General features: G+C 40.9%; 54 non-coding genes across 54 annotated transcripts; all 54 read left to right on the forward strand.

The window, feature by feature from the left end:
- Positions 1 to 282: 282 nt before the first annotated feature.
- Positions 283 to 355, forward strand: trnav-aac (transfer RNA valine (anticodon AAC)). Its single transcript has one exon. It is a non-coding gene; the product is annotated as a tRNA-Val (tRNA).
- A 111-nt stretch (positions 356 to 466) lies between these two features.
- trnav-aac (transfer RNA valine (anticodon AAC)) lies at positions 467 to 539 on the forward strand. The gene has a single exon. It is a non-coding gene; the product is annotated as a tRNA-Val (tRNA).
- Positions 540 to 839: 300 nt separating this feature from the next.
- On the forward strand, positions 840 to 912 carry trnav-aac (transfer RNA valine (anticodon AAC)). Its single transcript has one exon. It is a non-coding gene; the product is annotated as a tRNA-Val (tRNA).
- A 111-nt stretch (positions 913 to 1023) lies between these two features.
- On the forward strand, positions 1024 to 1096 carry trnav-aac (transfer RNA valine (anticodon AAC)). Its single transcript has one exon. It is a non-coding gene; the product is annotated as a tRNA-Val (tRNA).
- A 111-nt stretch (positions 1097 to 1207) lies between these two features.
- On the forward strand, positions 1208 to 1280 carry trnav-aac (transfer RNA valine (anticodon AAC)). The gene has a single exon. It is a non-coding gene; the product is annotated as a tRNA-Val (tRNA).
- Positions 1281 to 1391: 111 nt separating this feature from the next.
- On the forward strand, positions 1392 to 1464 carry trnav-aac (transfer RNA valine (anticodon AAC)). The gene has a single exon. It is a non-coding gene; the product is annotated as a tRNA-Val (tRNA).
- Positions 1465 to 1575: 111 nt separating this feature from the next.
- trnav-aac (transfer RNA valine (anticodon AAC)) lies at positions 1576 to 1648 on the forward strand. Its single transcript has one exon. It is a non-coding gene; the product is annotated as a tRNA-Val (tRNA).
- Positions 1649 to 1759: 111 nt separating this feature from the next.
- trnav-aac (transfer RNA valine (anticodon AAC)) lies at positions 1760 to 1832 on the forward strand. Its single transcript has one exon. It is a non-coding gene; the product is annotated as a tRNA-Val (tRNA).
- Positions 1833 to 2495: 663 nt separating this feature from the next.
- Positions 2496 to 2568, forward strand: trnav-cac (transfer RNA valine (anticodon CAC)). The gene has a single exon. It is a non-coding gene; the product is annotated as a tRNA-Val (tRNA).
- Positions 2569 to 2679: 111 nt separating this feature from the next.
- Positions 2680 to 2752, forward strand: trnav-cac (transfer RNA valine (anticodon CAC)). The gene has a single exon. It is a non-coding gene; the product is annotated as a tRNA-Val (tRNA).
- A 663-nt stretch (positions 2753 to 3415) lies between these two features.
- Positions 3416 to 3488, forward strand: trnav-aac (transfer RNA valine (anticodon AAC)). The gene has a single exon. It is a non-coding gene; the product is annotated as a tRNA-Val (tRNA).
- A 295-nt stretch (positions 3489 to 3783) lies between these two features.
- Positions 3784 to 3856, forward strand: trnav-uac (transfer RNA valine (anticodon UAC)). The gene has a single exon. It is a non-coding gene; the product is annotated as a tRNA-Val (tRNA).
- Positions 3857 to 4151: 295 nt separating this feature from the next.
- Positions 4152 to 4224, forward strand: trnav-aac (transfer RNA valine (anticodon AAC)). The gene has a single exon. It is a non-coding gene; the product is annotated as a tRNA-Val (tRNA).
- Positions 4225 to 4335: 111 nt separating this feature from the next.
- trnav-aac (transfer RNA valine (anticodon AAC)) lies at positions 4336 to 4408 on the forward strand. The gene has a single exon. It is a non-coding gene; the product is annotated as a tRNA-Val (tRNA).
- Positions 4409 to 4708: 300 nt separating this feature from the next.
- trnav-aac (transfer RNA valine (anticodon AAC)) lies at positions 4709 to 4781 on the forward strand. Its single transcript has one exon. It is a non-coding gene; the product is annotated as a tRNA-Val (tRNA).
- Positions 4782 to 4892: 111 nt separating this feature from the next.
- Positions 4893 to 4965, forward strand: trnav-aac (transfer RNA valine (anticodon AAC)). The gene has a single exon. It is a non-coding gene; the product is annotated as a tRNA-Val (tRNA).
- Positions 4966 to 5076: 111 nt separating this feature from the next.
- trnav-aac (transfer RNA valine (anticodon AAC)) lies at positions 5077 to 5149 on the forward strand. Its single transcript has one exon. It is a non-coding gene; the product is annotated as a tRNA-Val (tRNA).
- Positions 5150 to 5260: 111 nt separating this feature from the next.
- On the forward strand, positions 5261 to 5333 carry trnav-cac (transfer RNA valine (anticodon CAC)). The gene has a single exon. It is a non-coding gene; the product is annotated as a tRNA-Val (tRNA).
- A 111-nt stretch (positions 5334 to 5444) lies between these two features.
- On the forward strand, positions 5445 to 5517 carry trnav-aac (transfer RNA valine (anticodon AAC)). Its single transcript has one exon. It is a non-coding gene; the product is annotated as a tRNA-Val (tRNA).
- A 116-nt stretch (positions 5518 to 5633) lies between these two features.
- trnav-aac (transfer RNA valine (anticodon AAC)) lies at positions 5634 to 5706 on the forward strand. The gene has a single exon. It is a non-coding gene; the product is annotated as a tRNA-Val (tRNA).
- A 111-nt stretch (positions 5707 to 5817) lies between these two features.
- trnav-aac (transfer RNA valine (anticodon AAC)) lies at positions 5818 to 5890 on the forward strand. The gene has a single exon. It is a non-coding gene; the product is annotated as a tRNA-Val (tRNA).
- Positions 5891 to 6001: 111 nt separating this feature from the next.
- trnav-uac (transfer RNA valine (anticodon UAC)) lies at positions 6002 to 6074 on the forward strand. Its single transcript has one exon. It is a non-coding gene; the product is annotated as a tRNA-Val (tRNA).
- A 111-nt stretch (positions 6075 to 6185) lies between these two features.
- trnav-cac (transfer RNA valine (anticodon CAC)) lies at positions 6186 to 6258 on the forward strand. Its single transcript has one exon. It is a non-coding gene; the product is annotated as a tRNA-Val (tRNA).
- Positions 6259 to 6369: 111 nt separating this feature from the next.
- On the forward strand, positions 6370 to 6442 carry trnav-aac (transfer RNA valine (anticodon AAC)). The gene has a single exon. It is a non-coding gene; the product is annotated as a tRNA-Val (tRNA).
- A 296-nt stretch (positions 6443 to 6738) lies between these two features.
- Positions 6739 to 6811, forward strand: trnav-aac (transfer RNA valine (anticodon AAC)). The gene has a single exon. It is a non-coding gene; the product is annotated as a tRNA-Val (tRNA).
- A 112-nt stretch (positions 6812 to 6923) lies between these two features.
- On the forward strand, positions 6924 to 6996 carry trnav-cac (transfer RNA valine (anticodon CAC)). Its single transcript has one exon. It is a non-coding gene; the product is annotated as a tRNA-Val (tRNA).
- Positions 6997 to 7107: 111 nt separating this feature from the next.
- Positions 7108 to 7180, forward strand: trnav-cac (transfer RNA valine (anticodon CAC)). The gene has a single exon. It is a non-coding gene; the product is annotated as a tRNA-Val (tRNA).
- A 111-nt stretch (positions 7181 to 7291) lies between these two features.
- Positions 7292 to 7364, forward strand: trnav-cac (transfer RNA valine (anticodon CAC)). Its single transcript has one exon. It is a non-coding gene; the product is annotated as a tRNA-Val (tRNA).
- Positions 7365 to 7475: 111 nt separating this feature from the next.
- On the forward strand, positions 7476 to 7548 carry trnav-cac (transfer RNA valine (anticodon CAC)). The gene has a single exon. It is a non-coding gene; the product is annotated as a tRNA-Val (tRNA).
- Positions 7549 to 7659: 111 nt separating this feature from the next.
- trnav-cac (transfer RNA valine (anticodon CAC)) lies at positions 7660 to 7732 on the forward strand. Its single transcript has one exon. It is a non-coding gene; the product is annotated as a tRNA-Val (tRNA).
- Positions 7733 to 7843: 111 nt separating this feature from the next.
- trnav-aac (transfer RNA valine (anticodon AAC)) lies at positions 7844 to 7916 on the forward strand. The gene has a single exon. It is a non-coding gene; the product is annotated as a tRNA-Val (tRNA).
- Positions 7917 to 8027: 111 nt separating this feature from the next.
- Positions 8028 to 8100, forward strand: trnav-aac (transfer RNA valine (anticodon AAC)). Its single transcript has one exon. It is a non-coding gene; the product is annotated as a tRNA-Val (tRNA).
- Positions 8101 to 8211: 111 nt separating this feature from the next.
- On the forward strand, positions 8212 to 8284 carry trnav-aac (transfer RNA valine (anticodon AAC)). The gene has a single exon. It is a non-coding gene; the product is annotated as a tRNA-Val (tRNA).
- Positions 8285 to 8396: 112 nt separating this feature from the next.
- Positions 8397 to 8469, forward strand: trnav-cac (transfer RNA valine (anticodon CAC)). Its single transcript has one exon. It is a non-coding gene; the product is annotated as a tRNA-Val (tRNA).
- Positions 8470 to 8580: 111 nt separating this feature from the next.
- Positions 8581 to 8653, forward strand: trnav-cac (transfer RNA valine (anticodon CAC)). Its single transcript has one exon. It is a non-coding gene; the product is annotated as a tRNA-Val (tRNA).
- Positions 8654 to 8764: 111 nt separating this feature from the next.
- Positions 8765 to 8837, forward strand: trnav-cac (transfer RNA valine (anticodon CAC)). Its single transcript has one exon. It is a non-coding gene; the product is annotated as a tRNA-Val (tRNA).
- A 111-nt stretch (positions 8838 to 8948) lies between these two features.
- Positions 8949 to 9021, forward strand: trnav-cac (transfer RNA valine (anticodon CAC)). Its single transcript has one exon. It is a non-coding gene; the product is annotated as a tRNA-Val (tRNA).
- A 111-nt stretch (positions 9022 to 9132) lies between these two features.
- Positions 9133 to 9205, forward strand: trnav-uac (transfer RNA valine (anticodon UAC)). The gene has a single exon. It is a non-coding gene; the product is annotated as a tRNA-Val (tRNA).
- Positions 9206 to 9316: 111 nt separating this feature from the next.
- trnav-aac (transfer RNA valine (anticodon AAC)) lies at positions 9317 to 9389 on the forward strand. The gene has a single exon. It is a non-coding gene; the product is annotated as a tRNA-Val (tRNA).
- Positions 9390 to 9501: 112 nt separating this feature from the next.
- trnav-cac (transfer RNA valine (anticodon CAC)) lies at positions 9502 to 9574 on the forward strand. Its single transcript has one exon. It is a non-coding gene; the product is annotated as a tRNA-Val (tRNA).
- Positions 9575 to 9685: 111 nt separating this feature from the next.
- On the forward strand, positions 9686 to 9758 carry trnav-cac (transfer RNA valine (anticodon CAC)). The gene has a single exon. It is a non-coding gene; the product is annotated as a tRNA-Val (tRNA).
- Positions 9759 to 10053: 295 nt separating this feature from the next.
- trnav-cac (transfer RNA valine (anticodon CAC)) lies at positions 10054 to 10126 on the forward strand. Its single transcript has one exon. It is a non-coding gene; the product is annotated as a tRNA-Val (tRNA).
- A 111-nt stretch (positions 10127 to 10237) lies between these two features.
- trnav-uac (transfer RNA valine (anticodon UAC)) lies at positions 10238 to 10310 on the forward strand. The gene has a single exon. It is a non-coding gene; the product is annotated as a tRNA-Val (tRNA).
- A 111-nt stretch (positions 10311 to 10421) lies between these two features.
- Positions 10422 to 10494, forward strand: trnav-aac (transfer RNA valine (anticodon AAC)). Its single transcript has one exon. It is a non-coding gene; the product is annotated as a tRNA-Val (tRNA).
- A 111-nt stretch (positions 10495 to 10605) lies between these two features.
- trnav-aac (transfer RNA valine (anticodon AAC)) lies at positions 10606 to 10678 on the forward strand. Its single transcript has one exon. It is a non-coding gene; the product is annotated as a tRNA-Val (tRNA).
- Positions 10679 to 10790: 112 nt separating this feature from the next.
- trnav-aac (transfer RNA valine (anticodon AAC)) lies at positions 10791 to 10863 on the forward strand. Its single transcript has one exon. It is a non-coding gene; the product is annotated as a tRNA-Val (tRNA).
- A 111-nt stretch (positions 10864 to 10974) lies between these two features.
- Positions 10975 to 11047, forward strand: trnav-aac (transfer RNA valine (anticodon AAC)). The gene has a single exon. It is a non-coding gene; the product is annotated as a tRNA-Val (tRNA).
- A 296-nt stretch (positions 11048 to 11343) lies between these two features.
- trnav-aac (transfer RNA valine (anticodon AAC)) lies at positions 11344 to 11416 on the forward strand. The gene has a single exon. It is a non-coding gene; the product is annotated as a tRNA-Val (tRNA).
- Positions 11417 to 11712: 296 nt separating this feature from the next.
- On the forward strand, positions 11713 to 11785 carry trnav-cac (transfer RNA valine (anticodon CAC)). Its single transcript has one exon. It is a non-coding gene; the product is annotated as a tRNA-Val (tRNA).
- Positions 11786 to 12080: 295 nt separating this feature from the next.
- trnav-cac (transfer RNA valine (anticodon CAC)) lies at positions 12081 to 12153 on the forward strand. The gene has a single exon. It is a non-coding gene; the product is annotated as a tRNA-Val (tRNA).
- A 111-nt stretch (positions 12154 to 12264) lies between these two features.
- trnav-uac (transfer RNA valine (anticodon UAC)) lies at positions 12265 to 12337 on the forward strand. The gene has a single exon. It is a non-coding gene; the product is annotated as a tRNA-Val (tRNA).
- A 111-nt stretch (positions 12338 to 12448) lies between these two features.
- trnav-aac (transfer RNA valine (anticodon AAC)) lies at positions 12449 to 12521 on the forward strand. Its single transcript has one exon. It is a non-coding gene; the product is annotated as a tRNA-Val (tRNA).
- A 112-nt stretch (positions 12522 to 12633) lies between these two features.
- Positions 12634 to 12706, forward strand: trnav-cac (transfer RNA valine (anticodon CAC)). Its single transcript has one exon. It is a non-coding gene; the product is annotated as a tRNA-Val (tRNA).
- Positions 12707 to 12817: 111 nt separating this feature from the next.
- Positions 12818 to 12890, forward strand: trnav-cac (transfer RNA valine (anticodon CAC)). The gene has a single exon. It is a non-coding gene; the product is annotated as a tRNA-Val (tRNA).
- The last annotated feature ends 106 nt before the right edge of the window (positions 12891 to 12996 follow it).

Consider the following 12996-nt stretch of genomic DNA (forward strand, 5'->3'; position numbering starts at 1 on the left):
GGACCACGAAGGGCTCAAGTTGTTACGCTTCATCTTAGTAACACTTATACTTTCCTTAAAGATAAAATTTTTAACCTCCAATCTCTTCCTATCAGCTTGTTTCCATAGTGTAGTGGTTATCACGTTTGCCTCACACGAAAAAGGTCCCCAGTTCGAAACTGGGTGGAAACATCTTTTTAACACTGGTCCATGAAGGGCTCGAGGTGTTACGCTTCATCTTAGTAACACTTATACTTTCCTTAAAGATAAACTTTGTAACCTGCAATCACTTCCTATCAGCTTGTTTCCATAGTGTAGTGGTTATCACGTTTGCCTAACACGCAAAAGGTCCCCAGTTCGAAACTGGGTGGAAACATCTTTTTAACATTGGACCACGAAGGGCTCAAAGTGTTACGCTTCATCTTAGTAACACTTGTACTTTCCTTGAAGATAAAGTTTGTAACCTCCAATTTATTACTGTCAGTTTGTTTCCATAGTGTAGTGGTTATCACGTTTGCCTAACAAGCAAAAGGTCCCCAGTTCGAAACTGGGTGGAAACATCTTTTTAACACTGGACCACGAAGGGCTCAAGGTGTTACGCTTCATTTTAGTAACACTTATACAGTACTTTCCTTAAAGATAACCTTTGTAACCTCCAAACTTTTACTCTCAGCTTGTTTCCATAGTGTAGTGGTTATCACGTTTGCCTCACACGCAAAAGGTCCCCAGTTTGAAACTGGGTGGAAACATCTTTTTAACACTGGTCCATGAAGGGCTCGAGGTGTTACGCTTCATCTTAGTAACACTTATACTTTCCTTAAAGATACAATTTTTAACCTCCAATCTCTTCCTATCAGCTTGTTTCCATAGTGTAGTGGTTATCACGTTTGCCTAACACGCAAAAGGTCCCCAGTTCGAAACTGGGTGGAAACATCTTTTTAACACTGGTCCATGAAGGGCTCGAGGTGTTACGCTTCATCTTAGTAACACTTATACTTTCCTTAAAGATAAACTTTGTAACCCCCAAACTTTTACTGTCAGCTTGTTTCCATAGTGTAGTGGTTATCACGTTTGCCTAACACGCAAAAGGTCCCCAGTTCGAAACTGGGTGGAAACATCTTTTTAAAACTGGTCCATGAAGGGCTCAAGGTGTTACGCTTCATCTTAGTAACACTTATACTTTCCTTAAAGATAAACTTTGTAACCTGCAATCTCTTCCTATCAGCTTGTTTCCATAGTGTAGTGGTTATCACGTTTGCCTAACACGCAAAAGGTCCCCAGTTCGAAACTGGGTGGAAACATCTTTTAAACATTGGACCACGAAGGGCTCAAAGTGTTACGCTTCATCTTAGTAACACTTGTACTTTCCTTGAAGATAAAGTTTGTAACCTCCAATTTATTACTGTCAGTTTGTTTCCATAGTGTAGTGGTTATCACGTTTGCCTAACACGCAAAAGGTCCCCAGTTCGAAACTGGGTGGAAACATCTTTTTAACACTGGTCCATGAAGGGCTCAAGGTGTTACGCTTCATCTTAGTAACACTTATACTTTCCTTAAAGATAAACTTTGTAACCTGCAATCTTTTCCTATCAGCTTGTTTCCATAGTGTAGTGGTTATCACGTTTGCCTAACACGCAAAAGGTCCCCAGTTCGAAACTGGGTGGAAACATCTTTTTAACATTGGACCACGAAGGGCTCAAAGTGTTACGCTTCATCTTAGTAACACTTGTACTTTCCTTGAAGATAAAGTTTGTAACCTCCAATTTATTACTGTCTGTTTGTTTCCATAGTGTAGTGGTTATCACGTTTGCCTAACACGCAAAAGGTCCCCAGTTCGAAACTGGGTGGAAACATCTTTTTAACACTGGTCCACGAAGGGCTCGAGGTGTTACACTTCATCTTGGTAACACTTGTACTTTTCTTGAAGATAAAGTTTGTAACCTCCAATTTATTACTGTCAGTTTGTTTCCATAGTGTAGTGGTTATCACGTTTGCCTCACACGCAAAAGGTCCCCAGCTCGAAACTGGGTGGAAACATCTTTTTAACTCTGGTCCATGAAGGGCTCGAGGTGTTACGCTTCATCTTAGTAACACTTATACTTTCCTTAAAGATAAAGTTTGTAACCTCCAATCTCTTTCTATCAGCTGGTTTCCATAGTGTAGTGGTTATCACGTTTGCCTCACACGCAAAAGGTCCCCATTTCCAAACTGGGTGGAAACTTCTTTTTAACACTGGACCACGAAGGGCTCAATGTGTTACGCTTCATCTTAGTAACACTTATACTTTCCTTAAAGATAAAGTTTGTAACCTCCAATCTCTTTCAATCAGCTGGTTTCCATAGTGTAGTGGTTATCACGTTTGCCTCACACGCAAAAGGTCCCCAGCTCGAAACTGGGTGGAAACATCTTTTTAACTCTGGTCCATGAAGGGCTCGAGGTGTTACGCTTCATCTTAGTAACACTTATACTTTCCTTAAAGATAAAGTTTGTAACCTCCAATCTCTTTCAAACAGCTGGTTTCCATAGTGTAGTGGTTATCACGTTTGCCTCACACGCAAAAGGTCCCCAGTTCGAAACTGGGTGGAAACTTCTTTTTAACACTGGTCCATGAAGGGCTCGAGGTGTTACGCTTCATCTTAGTAACACTTATACTTTCCTTAAAGATAAAGTTTGTAACCTCCAATCGCTTCCAATCAGCTTGTTTCCATAGTGTAGTGGTTATCACGTTTGCCTCACACGCAAAAGGTCCCCAGTTCGAAACTGGGTGGAAACATCTTTTTAACACTGGACCACGAAGGGCTCAAAGTGTTACGCTTCATCTTATTAACACTTATACTTTCCTTAAAGATAAAGTTTTTAACCTCCAATCTCTTACTATCAGCTTGTTTCCATAGTGTAGTGGTTATCACGTTTGCCTCACACACAAAAGGTCCCCAGTTCGAAACTGGGTGGAAACATCTTTTTAACACTGGTCCACGAAGGGCTCGAGGTGTTACACTTCATCTTGGTAACACTTGTACTTTCCTTGAAGATGAAGTTTGTAACCTCCAATTTGTCACTGTCAGTTTGTTTCCATAGTGTAGTGGTTATCACGTTTGCCTCACACGCAAAAGGTCCCCAATTCGAAACTGGGTGGAAACATCTTTTTAACACTGGTCCATGAAGGGCTCGAGGTGTTACGCTTCATCTTAGTAACACTTATACTTTCCTTAAAGATAAACTTTGTAACCTGCAATCTCTTCCTATCAGCTTGTTTCCATAGTGTAGTGGTTATCACGTTTGCCTCACACGCAAAAGGTCCCCATTTCGAAACTGGGTGGAAACATCTTTTTAACACTGGACCACGAAGGGCTCAAAGTGTTACACTTCATCTTGGTAACACATGTGCTTTCCTTGTAGATAAAGTTTGTAACCTCCAATTTGTTACTGTCAGTTTGTTTCCATAGTGTAGTGGTTATCACGTTTGCCTAACACGCAAAAGGTCCCCAGTTCGAAACTGGGTGGAAACATCGTTTTAACACTGGTCCATGAAGGGCTCGAGGTGTTACGCTTCATCTTAGTAACACTTATACTTTCCTTAAAGATAAACTTTGTAACCTCCAAACTTCTACTGTCAGCTTGTTTCCATAGTGTAGTGGTTATCACGTTTGCCTCACACGCAAAACATCCCCAGTTCGAAACTGGGTCGAAACATCTTTTTAACACTGGACCACGAAGGGCTCAATGTGTTACGCTTCATCTTAGTAACACTTATACTTTCCTTAAAGATAAACTTTGTAACCTCCAAACTTCTACTGTCATCTTGTTTCCATAGTGTAGTGGTTATCACGTTTGCCTTACATGCAAAAGGTCCCCAGTTCGAAACTGGGTGGAAACATCTTTTTAACACTGGACCACGAAGGGCTCAAGTTGTTACGCTTCATCTTAGTAACACTTATACTTTCCTTAAAGATAAAATTTTTAACCTCCAATCTCTTCCTATCAGCTTGTTTCCATAGTGTAGTGGTTATCACGTTTGCCTCACACGAAAAAGGTCCCCAGTTCGAAACTGGGTGGAAACATCTTTTTAACACTGGTCCATGAAGGGCTCGAGGTGTTACGCTTCATCTTAGTAACACTTATACTTTCCTTAAAGATAAACTTTGTAACCTGCAATCACTTCCTATCAGCTTGTTTCCATAGTGTAGTGGTTATCACGTTTGCCTAACACGCAAAAGGTCCCCAGTTCGAAACTGGGTGGAAACATCTTTTTAACATTGGACCACGAAGGGCTCAAAGTGTTACGCTTCATCTTAGTAACACTTGTACTTTCCTTGAAGATAAAGTTTGTAACCTCCAATTTATTACTGTCAGTTTGTTTCCATAGTGTAGTGGTTATCACGTTTGCCTAACAAGCAAAAGGTCCCCAGTTCGAAACTGGGTGGAAACATCTTTTTAACACTGGACCACGAAGGGCTCAAGGTGTTACGCTTCATTTTAGTAACACTTATACAGTACTTTCCTTAAAGATAACCTTTGTAACCTCCAAACTTTTACTCTCAGCTTCTTTCCATAGTGTAGTGGTTATCACGTTTGCCTCACACGCAAAAGGTCCCCAGTTTGAAACTGGGTGGAAACATCTTTTTAACACTGGTCCATGAAGGGCTCGAGGTGTTACGCTTCATCTTAGTAACACTTATACTTTCCTTAAAGATACAATTTTTAACCTCCAATCTCTTCCTATCAGCTTGTTTCCATAGTGTAGTGGTTATCACGTTTGCCTAACACGCAAAAGGTCCCCAGTTCGAAACTGGGTGGAAACATCTTTTTAACACTGGTCCATGAAGGGCTCGAGGTGTTACGCTTCATCTTAGTAACACTTATACTTTCCTTAAAGATAAACTTTGTAACCCCCAAACTTTTACTGTCAGCTTGTTTCCATAGTGTAGTGGTTATCACGTTTGCCTAACACGCAAAAGGTCCCCAGTTCGAAACTGGGTGGAAACATCTTTTTAAAACTGGTCCATGAAGGGCTCAAGGTGTTACGCTTCATCTTAGTAACACTTATACTTTCCTTAAAGATAAACTTTGTAACCTGCAATCTCTTCCTATCAGCTTGTTTCCATAGTGTAGTGGTTATCACGTTTGCCTAACACGCAAAAGGTCCCCAGTTCGAAACTGGGTGGAAACATCTTTTTAACATTGGACCACGAAGGGCTCAAAGTGTTACGCTTCATCTTAGTAACACTTGTACTTTCCTTGAAGATAAAGTTTGTAACCTCCAATTTATTACTGTCTGTTTGTTTCCATAGTGTAGTGGTTATCACGTTTGCCTCACACGCAAAAGGTCCCCAGTTCGAAACTGGGTGGAAACATCTTTTTAACACTGGTCCACGAAGGGCTCGAGGTGTTACACTTCATCTTGGTAACACTTGTACTTTTCTTGAAGATAAAGTTTGTAACCTCCAATTTATTACTGTCAGTTTGTTTCCATAGTGTAGTGGTTATCACGTTTGCCTAACACGCAAAAGGTCCCCAGTTCGAAACTGGGTGGAAACATCTTTTTAACACTGGACCACGAAGGGCTCAAGGTGTTACGCTTCATTTTAGTAACACTTATACAGTACTTTCCTTAAAGATAACCTTTGTAACCTCCAAACACCTACTGTCAGCTTGTTTCCATAGTGTAGTGGTTATCACGTTTGCCTAACACGCAAAAGGTCCCCAGTTCGAAACTGGGTGGAAACATCTTTTTAACACTGGTCCATGAAGGGCTCAAGGTGTTACGCTTCATCTTAGTAACACTTATACTTTCCTTAAAGATAAACTTTGTAACCTGCAATCTCTTCCTATCAGCTTGTTTCCATAGTGTAGTGGTTATCACGTTTGCCTAACACGCAAAAGGTCCCCAGTTCGAAACTGGGTGGAAACATCTTTTTAACACTGGACCACGAAGGGCTCAAAGTGTTACACTTCATCTTGGTAACACATGTACTTTCCTTGTAGATAAAGTTTGTAACCTCCAATTTGTTACTGTCAGTTTGTTTCCATAGTGTAGTGGTTATCACGTTTGCCTTACACGCAAAAGGTCCCCAGTTCGAAACTGGGTGGAAACATCTTTTTAACACTGGACCACGAAGGGCTCAAAGTGTTACGCTTCATCTTATTAACACTTATACTTTCCTTAAAGATAAACTTTGTAACCTCCAAACTTCTACTGTCAGCTTGTTTCCATAGTGTAGTGGTTATCACGTTTGCCTCACACGCAAAAGGTCCCCAGTTCGAAACTGGGTGGAAACATCTTTTTAACACTGGACCACGAAGGGCTCAAAGTGTTACACTTCATCTTGGTAACACATGTACTTTCCTTGTAGATAAAGTTTGTAACCTCCAATTTGTTACTGTCAGTTTGTTTCCATAGTGTAGTGGTTATCACGTTTGCCTAACACGCAAAAGGTCCCCAGTTCGAAACTGGGTGGAAACATCTTTTTAACACTGGTCCATGAAGGGCTCGAGGTGTTACACTTCATCTTAGTAACACTTATACTTTCCTTAAAGATAAAGTTTGTAACCTCCAATCTCTTCCTCTCAGCTTGTTTCCATAGTGTAGTGGTTATCACATTTGCCTCACACGCAAAAGGTTTCCCAGTTCAAAACTGGATGGAAACATCTTTTTAACATTGGACCACGAAGGGCTCAAAGTGTTACGTTTCATCTTAGTAACACTTATACTTTCCTTAAAGATAAAGTTTGTAACCTCCAATTTCTTACTGTCAGTTTGTTTCCATAGTGTAGTGGTTATCACGTTTGCCTAACACGCAAAAGGTCCCCAGTTCGAGACTGGGTGGGAACATCTTTTTTAACTCTGGTCCACGATGGGCTCAAGGTGTTACGCTTCATCTTAGTAACACTTGTACTTTCCTTAAAGATAAAGTTGTTAACCTCCAATCTCTTCCTCTCAGCTTGTTTCCATAGTGTAGTGGTTATCACATTTGCCTCACACGCAAAAGGTCCCCAGTTCGAAACTGGGTGGAAACATCTTTTTAACACTGGACCACGAAGGGCTCAATGTGTTACGCTTCATCTTAGTAACACTTATACTTTCCTTAAAGATAAAGTTTTTAACCTCCAATCTCTTACTATCAGCTTGTTTCCATAGTGTAGTGGTTATCACGTTTGCCTCACACGCAAAAGGTCCCCAGTTCGAAACTGGGTGGAAACATCTTTTTAACACTGGTCCACGAAGGTCTCGAGGTGTTACACTTCATCTTGGTAACACTTATACTTTCCTTAAAGATAAAGTTTTTAACCTCCAATCTCTTACTATCAGCTTGTTTCCATAGTGTAGTGGTTATCACGTTTGCCTCACACGCAAAAGGTCCCCAGTTCGAAACTGGGTGGAAACATCTTTTTAACACTGGTCCACGAAGGTCTCGAGGTGTTACACTTCATCTTGGTAACACTTTTACTTTCCTTGAAGATAAAGTTTGTAACCTCCAATTTATTACTTTCAGTTTGTTTCCATAGTGTAGTGGTTATCACATTTGCCTCACACGCAAAAGGTCCCCAGTTCGAAACTGGGTGGAAACATCTTTTTAACACTGGTCCATGAAGGGCTCGAGGTGTTACGCTTCATCTTAGTAACACTTGTACTTTCCTTAAAGATAAACTTTGTAACCTGCAATCTCTTCCTATCAGCTTGTTTCCATAGTGTAGTGGTTATCACGTTTGCCTCACACGCAAAAGGTCCCCAGTTCGAAACTGGGTGGAAACATCTTTTTAACACTGGACCACGAAGGGCTCAAAGTGTTACACTTCATCTTGGTAACACATGTACTGTCCTTGTAGATAAAGTTTGTAACCTCCAATTTGTTACTGTCAGTTTGTTTCCATAGTGTAGTGGTTATCACGTTTGCCTAACACGCAAAAGGTCCCCAGTTCGAAACTGGGTGGAAACATCTTTTTAACACTGGTCCATGAAGGGCTCGAGGTGTTACGCTTCATCTTAGTAACACTTATACTTTCCTTAAAGATAAACTTTGTAACCTCCAAACACCTACTGTCAGCTTGTTTCCATAGTGTAGTGGTTATCACGTTTGCCTAACACGCAAAAGGTCCCCAGTTCGAAACTGGGTGGAAACATCTTTTTAACACTGGTCCATGAAGGGCTCAAGGTGTTACGCTTCATCTTAGTAACACTTATACTTTCCTTAAAGATAAACTTTGTAACCTGCAATCTCTTCCTATCAGCTTGTTTCCATAGTGTAGTGGTTATCACGTTTGCCTAACACGCAAAAGGTCCCCAGTTCGAAACTGGGTGGAAACATCTTTTTTAACTCTGGTCCACGATGGGCTCAAGGTGTTACGCTTCATCTTAGTAACACTTGTACTTTCCTTAAAGATAAAGTTGTTAACCTCCAATCTCTTCCTCTCAGCTTGTTTCCATAGTGTAGTGGTTATCACATTTGCCTCACACGCAAAAGGTCCCCAGTTCGAAACTGGGTGGAAACATCTTTTTAACACTGGACCACGAAGGGCTCAATGTGTTACGCTTCATCTTAGTAACACTTATACTTTCCTTAAAGATAAAGTTTTTAACCTCCAATCTCTTACTATCAGCTTGTTTCCATAGTGTAGTGGTTATCACGTTTGCCTCACACGCAAAAGGTCCCCAGTTCGAAACTGGGTGGAAACATCTTTTTAACACTGGTCCACGAAGGGCTCGAGGTGTTACACTTCATCTTGGTAACACTTTTACTTTCCTTGAAGATAAAGTTTGTAACCTCCAATTTATTGCTTTCAGTTTGTTTCCATAGTGTAGTGGTTATCACATTTGCCTCACACGCAAAAGGTCCCCAGTTCGAAACTGGGTGGAAACATCTTTTTAACACTGGTCCATGAAGGGCTCGAGGTGTTACGCTTCATCTTAGTAACACTTGTACTTTCCTTAAAGATAAACTTTGTAACCTGCAATCTCTTCCTATCAGCTTGTTTCCATAGTGTAGTGGTTATCACGTTTGCCTCACACGCAAAAGGTCCCCAGTTCGAAACTGGGTGGGAACATCTTTTTAACACTGGACCACGAAGGGCTCAAAGTGTTACACTTCATCTTGGTAACACATGTACTGTCCTTGTAGATAAAGTTTGTAACCTCCAATTTGTTACTGTCAGTTTGTTTCCATAGTGTAGTGGTTATCACGTTTGCCTTACACGCAAAAGGTCCCCAGTTCGAAACTGGGTGGAAACATCTTTTTAACACTGGACCACGAAGGGCTCAAAGTGTTACGTTTCATCTTAGTAACACTTATACTTTCCTTAAAGATAAAGTTTGTAACCTCCAATTTCTTACTGTCAGTTTGTTTCCATAGTGTAGTGGTTATCACGTTTGCCTAACACGCAAAAGGTCCCCAGTTCGAGACTGGGTGGGAACATCTTTTTTAACTCTGGTCCATGAAGGGCTCGAGGTGTTACGCTTCATCTTAGTAACACTTGTACTTTCCTTAAAGATAAACTTTGTAACCTGCAATCTCTTCCTCTCAGCTTGTTTCCATAGTGTAGTGGTTATCACATTTGCCTCACACGCAAAAGGTCCCCAGTTCGAAACTGGGTGGAAACATCTTTTTAACACTGGACCACGAAGGGCTCAATGTGTTACGCTTCATCTTAGTAACACTTATACTTTCCTTAAAGATAAAGTTTTTAACCTCCAATCTCTTACTATCAGCTTGTTTCCATAGTGTAGTGGTTATCACGTTTGCCTCACACGCAAAAGGTCCCCAGTTCGAAACTGGGTGGAAACATCTTTTTAACACTGGTCCATGAAGGGCTCGAGGTGTTACACTTCATCTTGGTAACACTTTTACTTTCCTTGAAGATAAAGTTTGTAACCTCCAATTTATTACTTTCAGTTTGTTCCCATAGTGTAGTGGTTATCACATTTGCCTCACACGCAAAAGGTCCCCAGTTCGAAACTGGGTGGAAACATCTTTTTAACACTGGTCCATGAAGGGCTCGAGGTGTTACGCTTCATCTTAGTAACACTTGTACTTTCCTTAAAGATAAACTTTGTAACCTGCAATCTCTTCCTATCAGCTTGTTTCCATAGTGTAGTGGTTATCACGTTTGCCTCACACGCAAAAGGTCCCCAGTTCGAAACTGGGTGGAAACATCTTTTTAACACTGGACCACGAAGGGCTCAAAGTGTTACACTTCATCTTGGTAACACATGTACTGTCCTTGTAGATAAAGTTTGTAACCTCCAATTTGTTACTGTCAGTTTGTTTCCATAGTGTAGTGGTTATCACGTTTGCCTTACACGCAAAAGGTCCCCAGTTCGAAACTGGGTGGAAACATCTTTTTAACACTGGTCCATGAAGGGCTCGAGGTGTTACGCTTCATCTTAGTAACACTTATACTTTCCTTAAAGATAAACTTTGTAACCTCCAAACACCTACTGTCAGCTTGTTTCCATAGTGTAGTGGTTATCACGTTTGCCTAACACGCAAAAGGTCCCCAGTTCGAAACTGGGTGGAAACATCTTTTTAACACTGGTCCATGAAGGGCTCAAGGTGTTACGCTTCATCTTAGTAACACTTATACTTTCCTTAAAGATAAACTTTGTAACCTGCAATCTCTTCCTATCAGCTTGTTTCCATAGTGTAGTGGTTATCACGTTTGCCTAACACGCAAAAGGTCCCCAGTTCGAAACTGGGTGGAAACATCTTTTTTAACTCTGGTCCACGATGGGCTCAAGGTGTTACGCTTCATCTTAGTAACACTTGTACTTTCCTTAAAGATAAAGTTGTTAACCTCCAATCTCTTCCTATCAGCTTGTTTCCATAGTGTAGTGGTTATCACGTTTGCCTAACACGCAAAAGGTCCCCAGTTCGAAACTGGGTGGAAACATCTTTTTAACACTGGTCCATGAAGGGCTCGAGGTGTTACGCTTCATCTTGGTAACACTTATACTTTCCTTAAAGATAAAGTTTGTAACCTCCAATTTGCTACTGTCAGTTTGTTTCCATAGTGTAGTGGTTATCACGTTTGCCTAACACGCAAAAGGTCCCCAGTTCGAAACTGGGTGGAAACATCTTTTTAACACTGGTCCATGAAGGGCTCGAGGTGTTACGCTTCATCTTAGTAACACTTATACTTTCCTTAAAGATAAAGTTTGTAACCTCCAATCTCTTCCTCTCAGCTTGTTTCCATAGTGTAGTGGTTATCACATTTGCCTCACACGCAAAAGGTTTCCCAGTTCAAAACTGGGTGGAAACATCTTTTTAACATTGGACCACGAAGGGCTCAAAGTGTTACGTTTCATCTTAGTAACACTTATACTTTCCTTAAAGATAAAGTTTGTAGCCTCCAATTTCTTACTGTCAGTTTGTTTCCATAGTGTAGTGGTTATCACGTTTGCCTAACACGCAAAAGGTCCCCAGTTCGAGACTGGGTGGGAACATCTTTTTTAACTCTGGTCCACGATGGGCTCAAGGTGTTACGCTTCATCTTAGTAACACTTGTACTTTCCTTAAAGATAAAGTTGTTAACCTCCAATCTCTTCCTCTCAGCTTGTTTCCATAGTGTATTGGTTATCACATTTGCCTCACACGCAAAAGGTCCCCAGTTCGAAACTGGGTGGAAACATCTTTTTAACACTGGACCACGAAGGGCTCAATGTGTTACGCTTCATCTTAGTAACACTTATACTTTCCTTAAAGATAAAGTTTTTAACCTCCAATCTCTTACTATCAGCTTGTTTCCATAGTGTAGTGGTTATCACGTTTGCCTCACACGCAAAAGGTCCCCAGTTCGAAACTGGGTGGAAACATCTTTTTAACACTGGTCCACGAAGGGCTCGAGGTGTTACACTTCATCTTGGTAACACTTTTACTTTCCTTGAAGATAAAGTTTGTAACCTCCAATTTATTACTTTCAGTTTGTTTCCATAGTGTAGTGGTTATCACATTTGCCTCACACGCAAAAGGTCCCCAGTTCGAAACTGGGCGGAAACATCTTTTTAACACTGGTCCATGAAGGGCTCGAGGTGTTACGCTTCATCTTAGTAACACTTGTACTTTCCTTAAAGATAAACTTTGTAACCTGCAATCTCTTCCTATCAGCTTGTTTCCATAGTGTAGTGGTTATCACGTTTGCCTCACACGCAAAAGGTCCCCAGTTCGAAACTGGGTGGAAACATCTTTTTAACACTGGACCACGAAGGGCTCAAAGTGTTACACTTCATCTTGGTAACACATGTACTGTCCTTGTAGATAAAGTTTGTAACCTCCAATTTGTTACTGTCAGTTTGTTTCCATAGTGTAGTGGTTATCACGTTTGCCTTACACGCAAAAGGTCCCCAGTTCGAAACTGGGTGGAAACATCTTTTTAACACTGGACCACGAAGGGCTCAAAGTGTTACGTTTCATCTTAGTAACACTTATACTTTCCTTAAAGATAAAGTTTGTAACCTCCAATTTCTTACTGTCAGTATGTTTCCATAGTGTAGTGGTTATCACGTTTGCCTAACACGCAAAAGGTCCCCAGTTCGAGACTGGGTGGGAACATCTTTTTTAACTCTGGTCCACGATGGGCTCAAGGTGTTACGCTTCATCTTAGTAACACTTGTACTTTCCTTAAAGATAAAGTTGTTAACCTCCAATCTCTTCCTCTCAGCTTGTTTCCATAGTGTAGTGGTTATCACATTTGCCTCACACGCAAAAGGTCCCCAGTTCGAAACTGGGTGGAAACATCTTTTTAACACTGGACCACGAAGGGCTCAATGTGTTACGCTTCATCTTAGTAACACTTATACTTTCCTTAAAGATAAAGTTTTTAACCTCCAATCTCTTACTATCAGCTTGTTTCCATAGTGTAGTGGTTATCACGTTTGCCTCACACGCAAAAGGTCCCCAGTTCGAAACTGGGTGGAAACATCTTTTTAACACTGGTCCACGAAGGTCTCGAGGTGTTACACTTCATCTTGGTAACACTTTTACTTTCCTTGAAGATAAAGTTTGTAACCTCCAATTTATTACTTTC

Source organism: Callionymus lyra, chromosome 6 (assembly GCF_982586985.1).
Source record: "Callionymus lyra chromosome 6, fCalLyr1.hap1.1, whole genome shotgun sequence".
NCBI classification, from domain to species: Eukaryota; Metazoa; Chordata; class Actinopteri; order Syngnathiformes; family Callionymidae; genus Callionymus; species Callionymus lyra.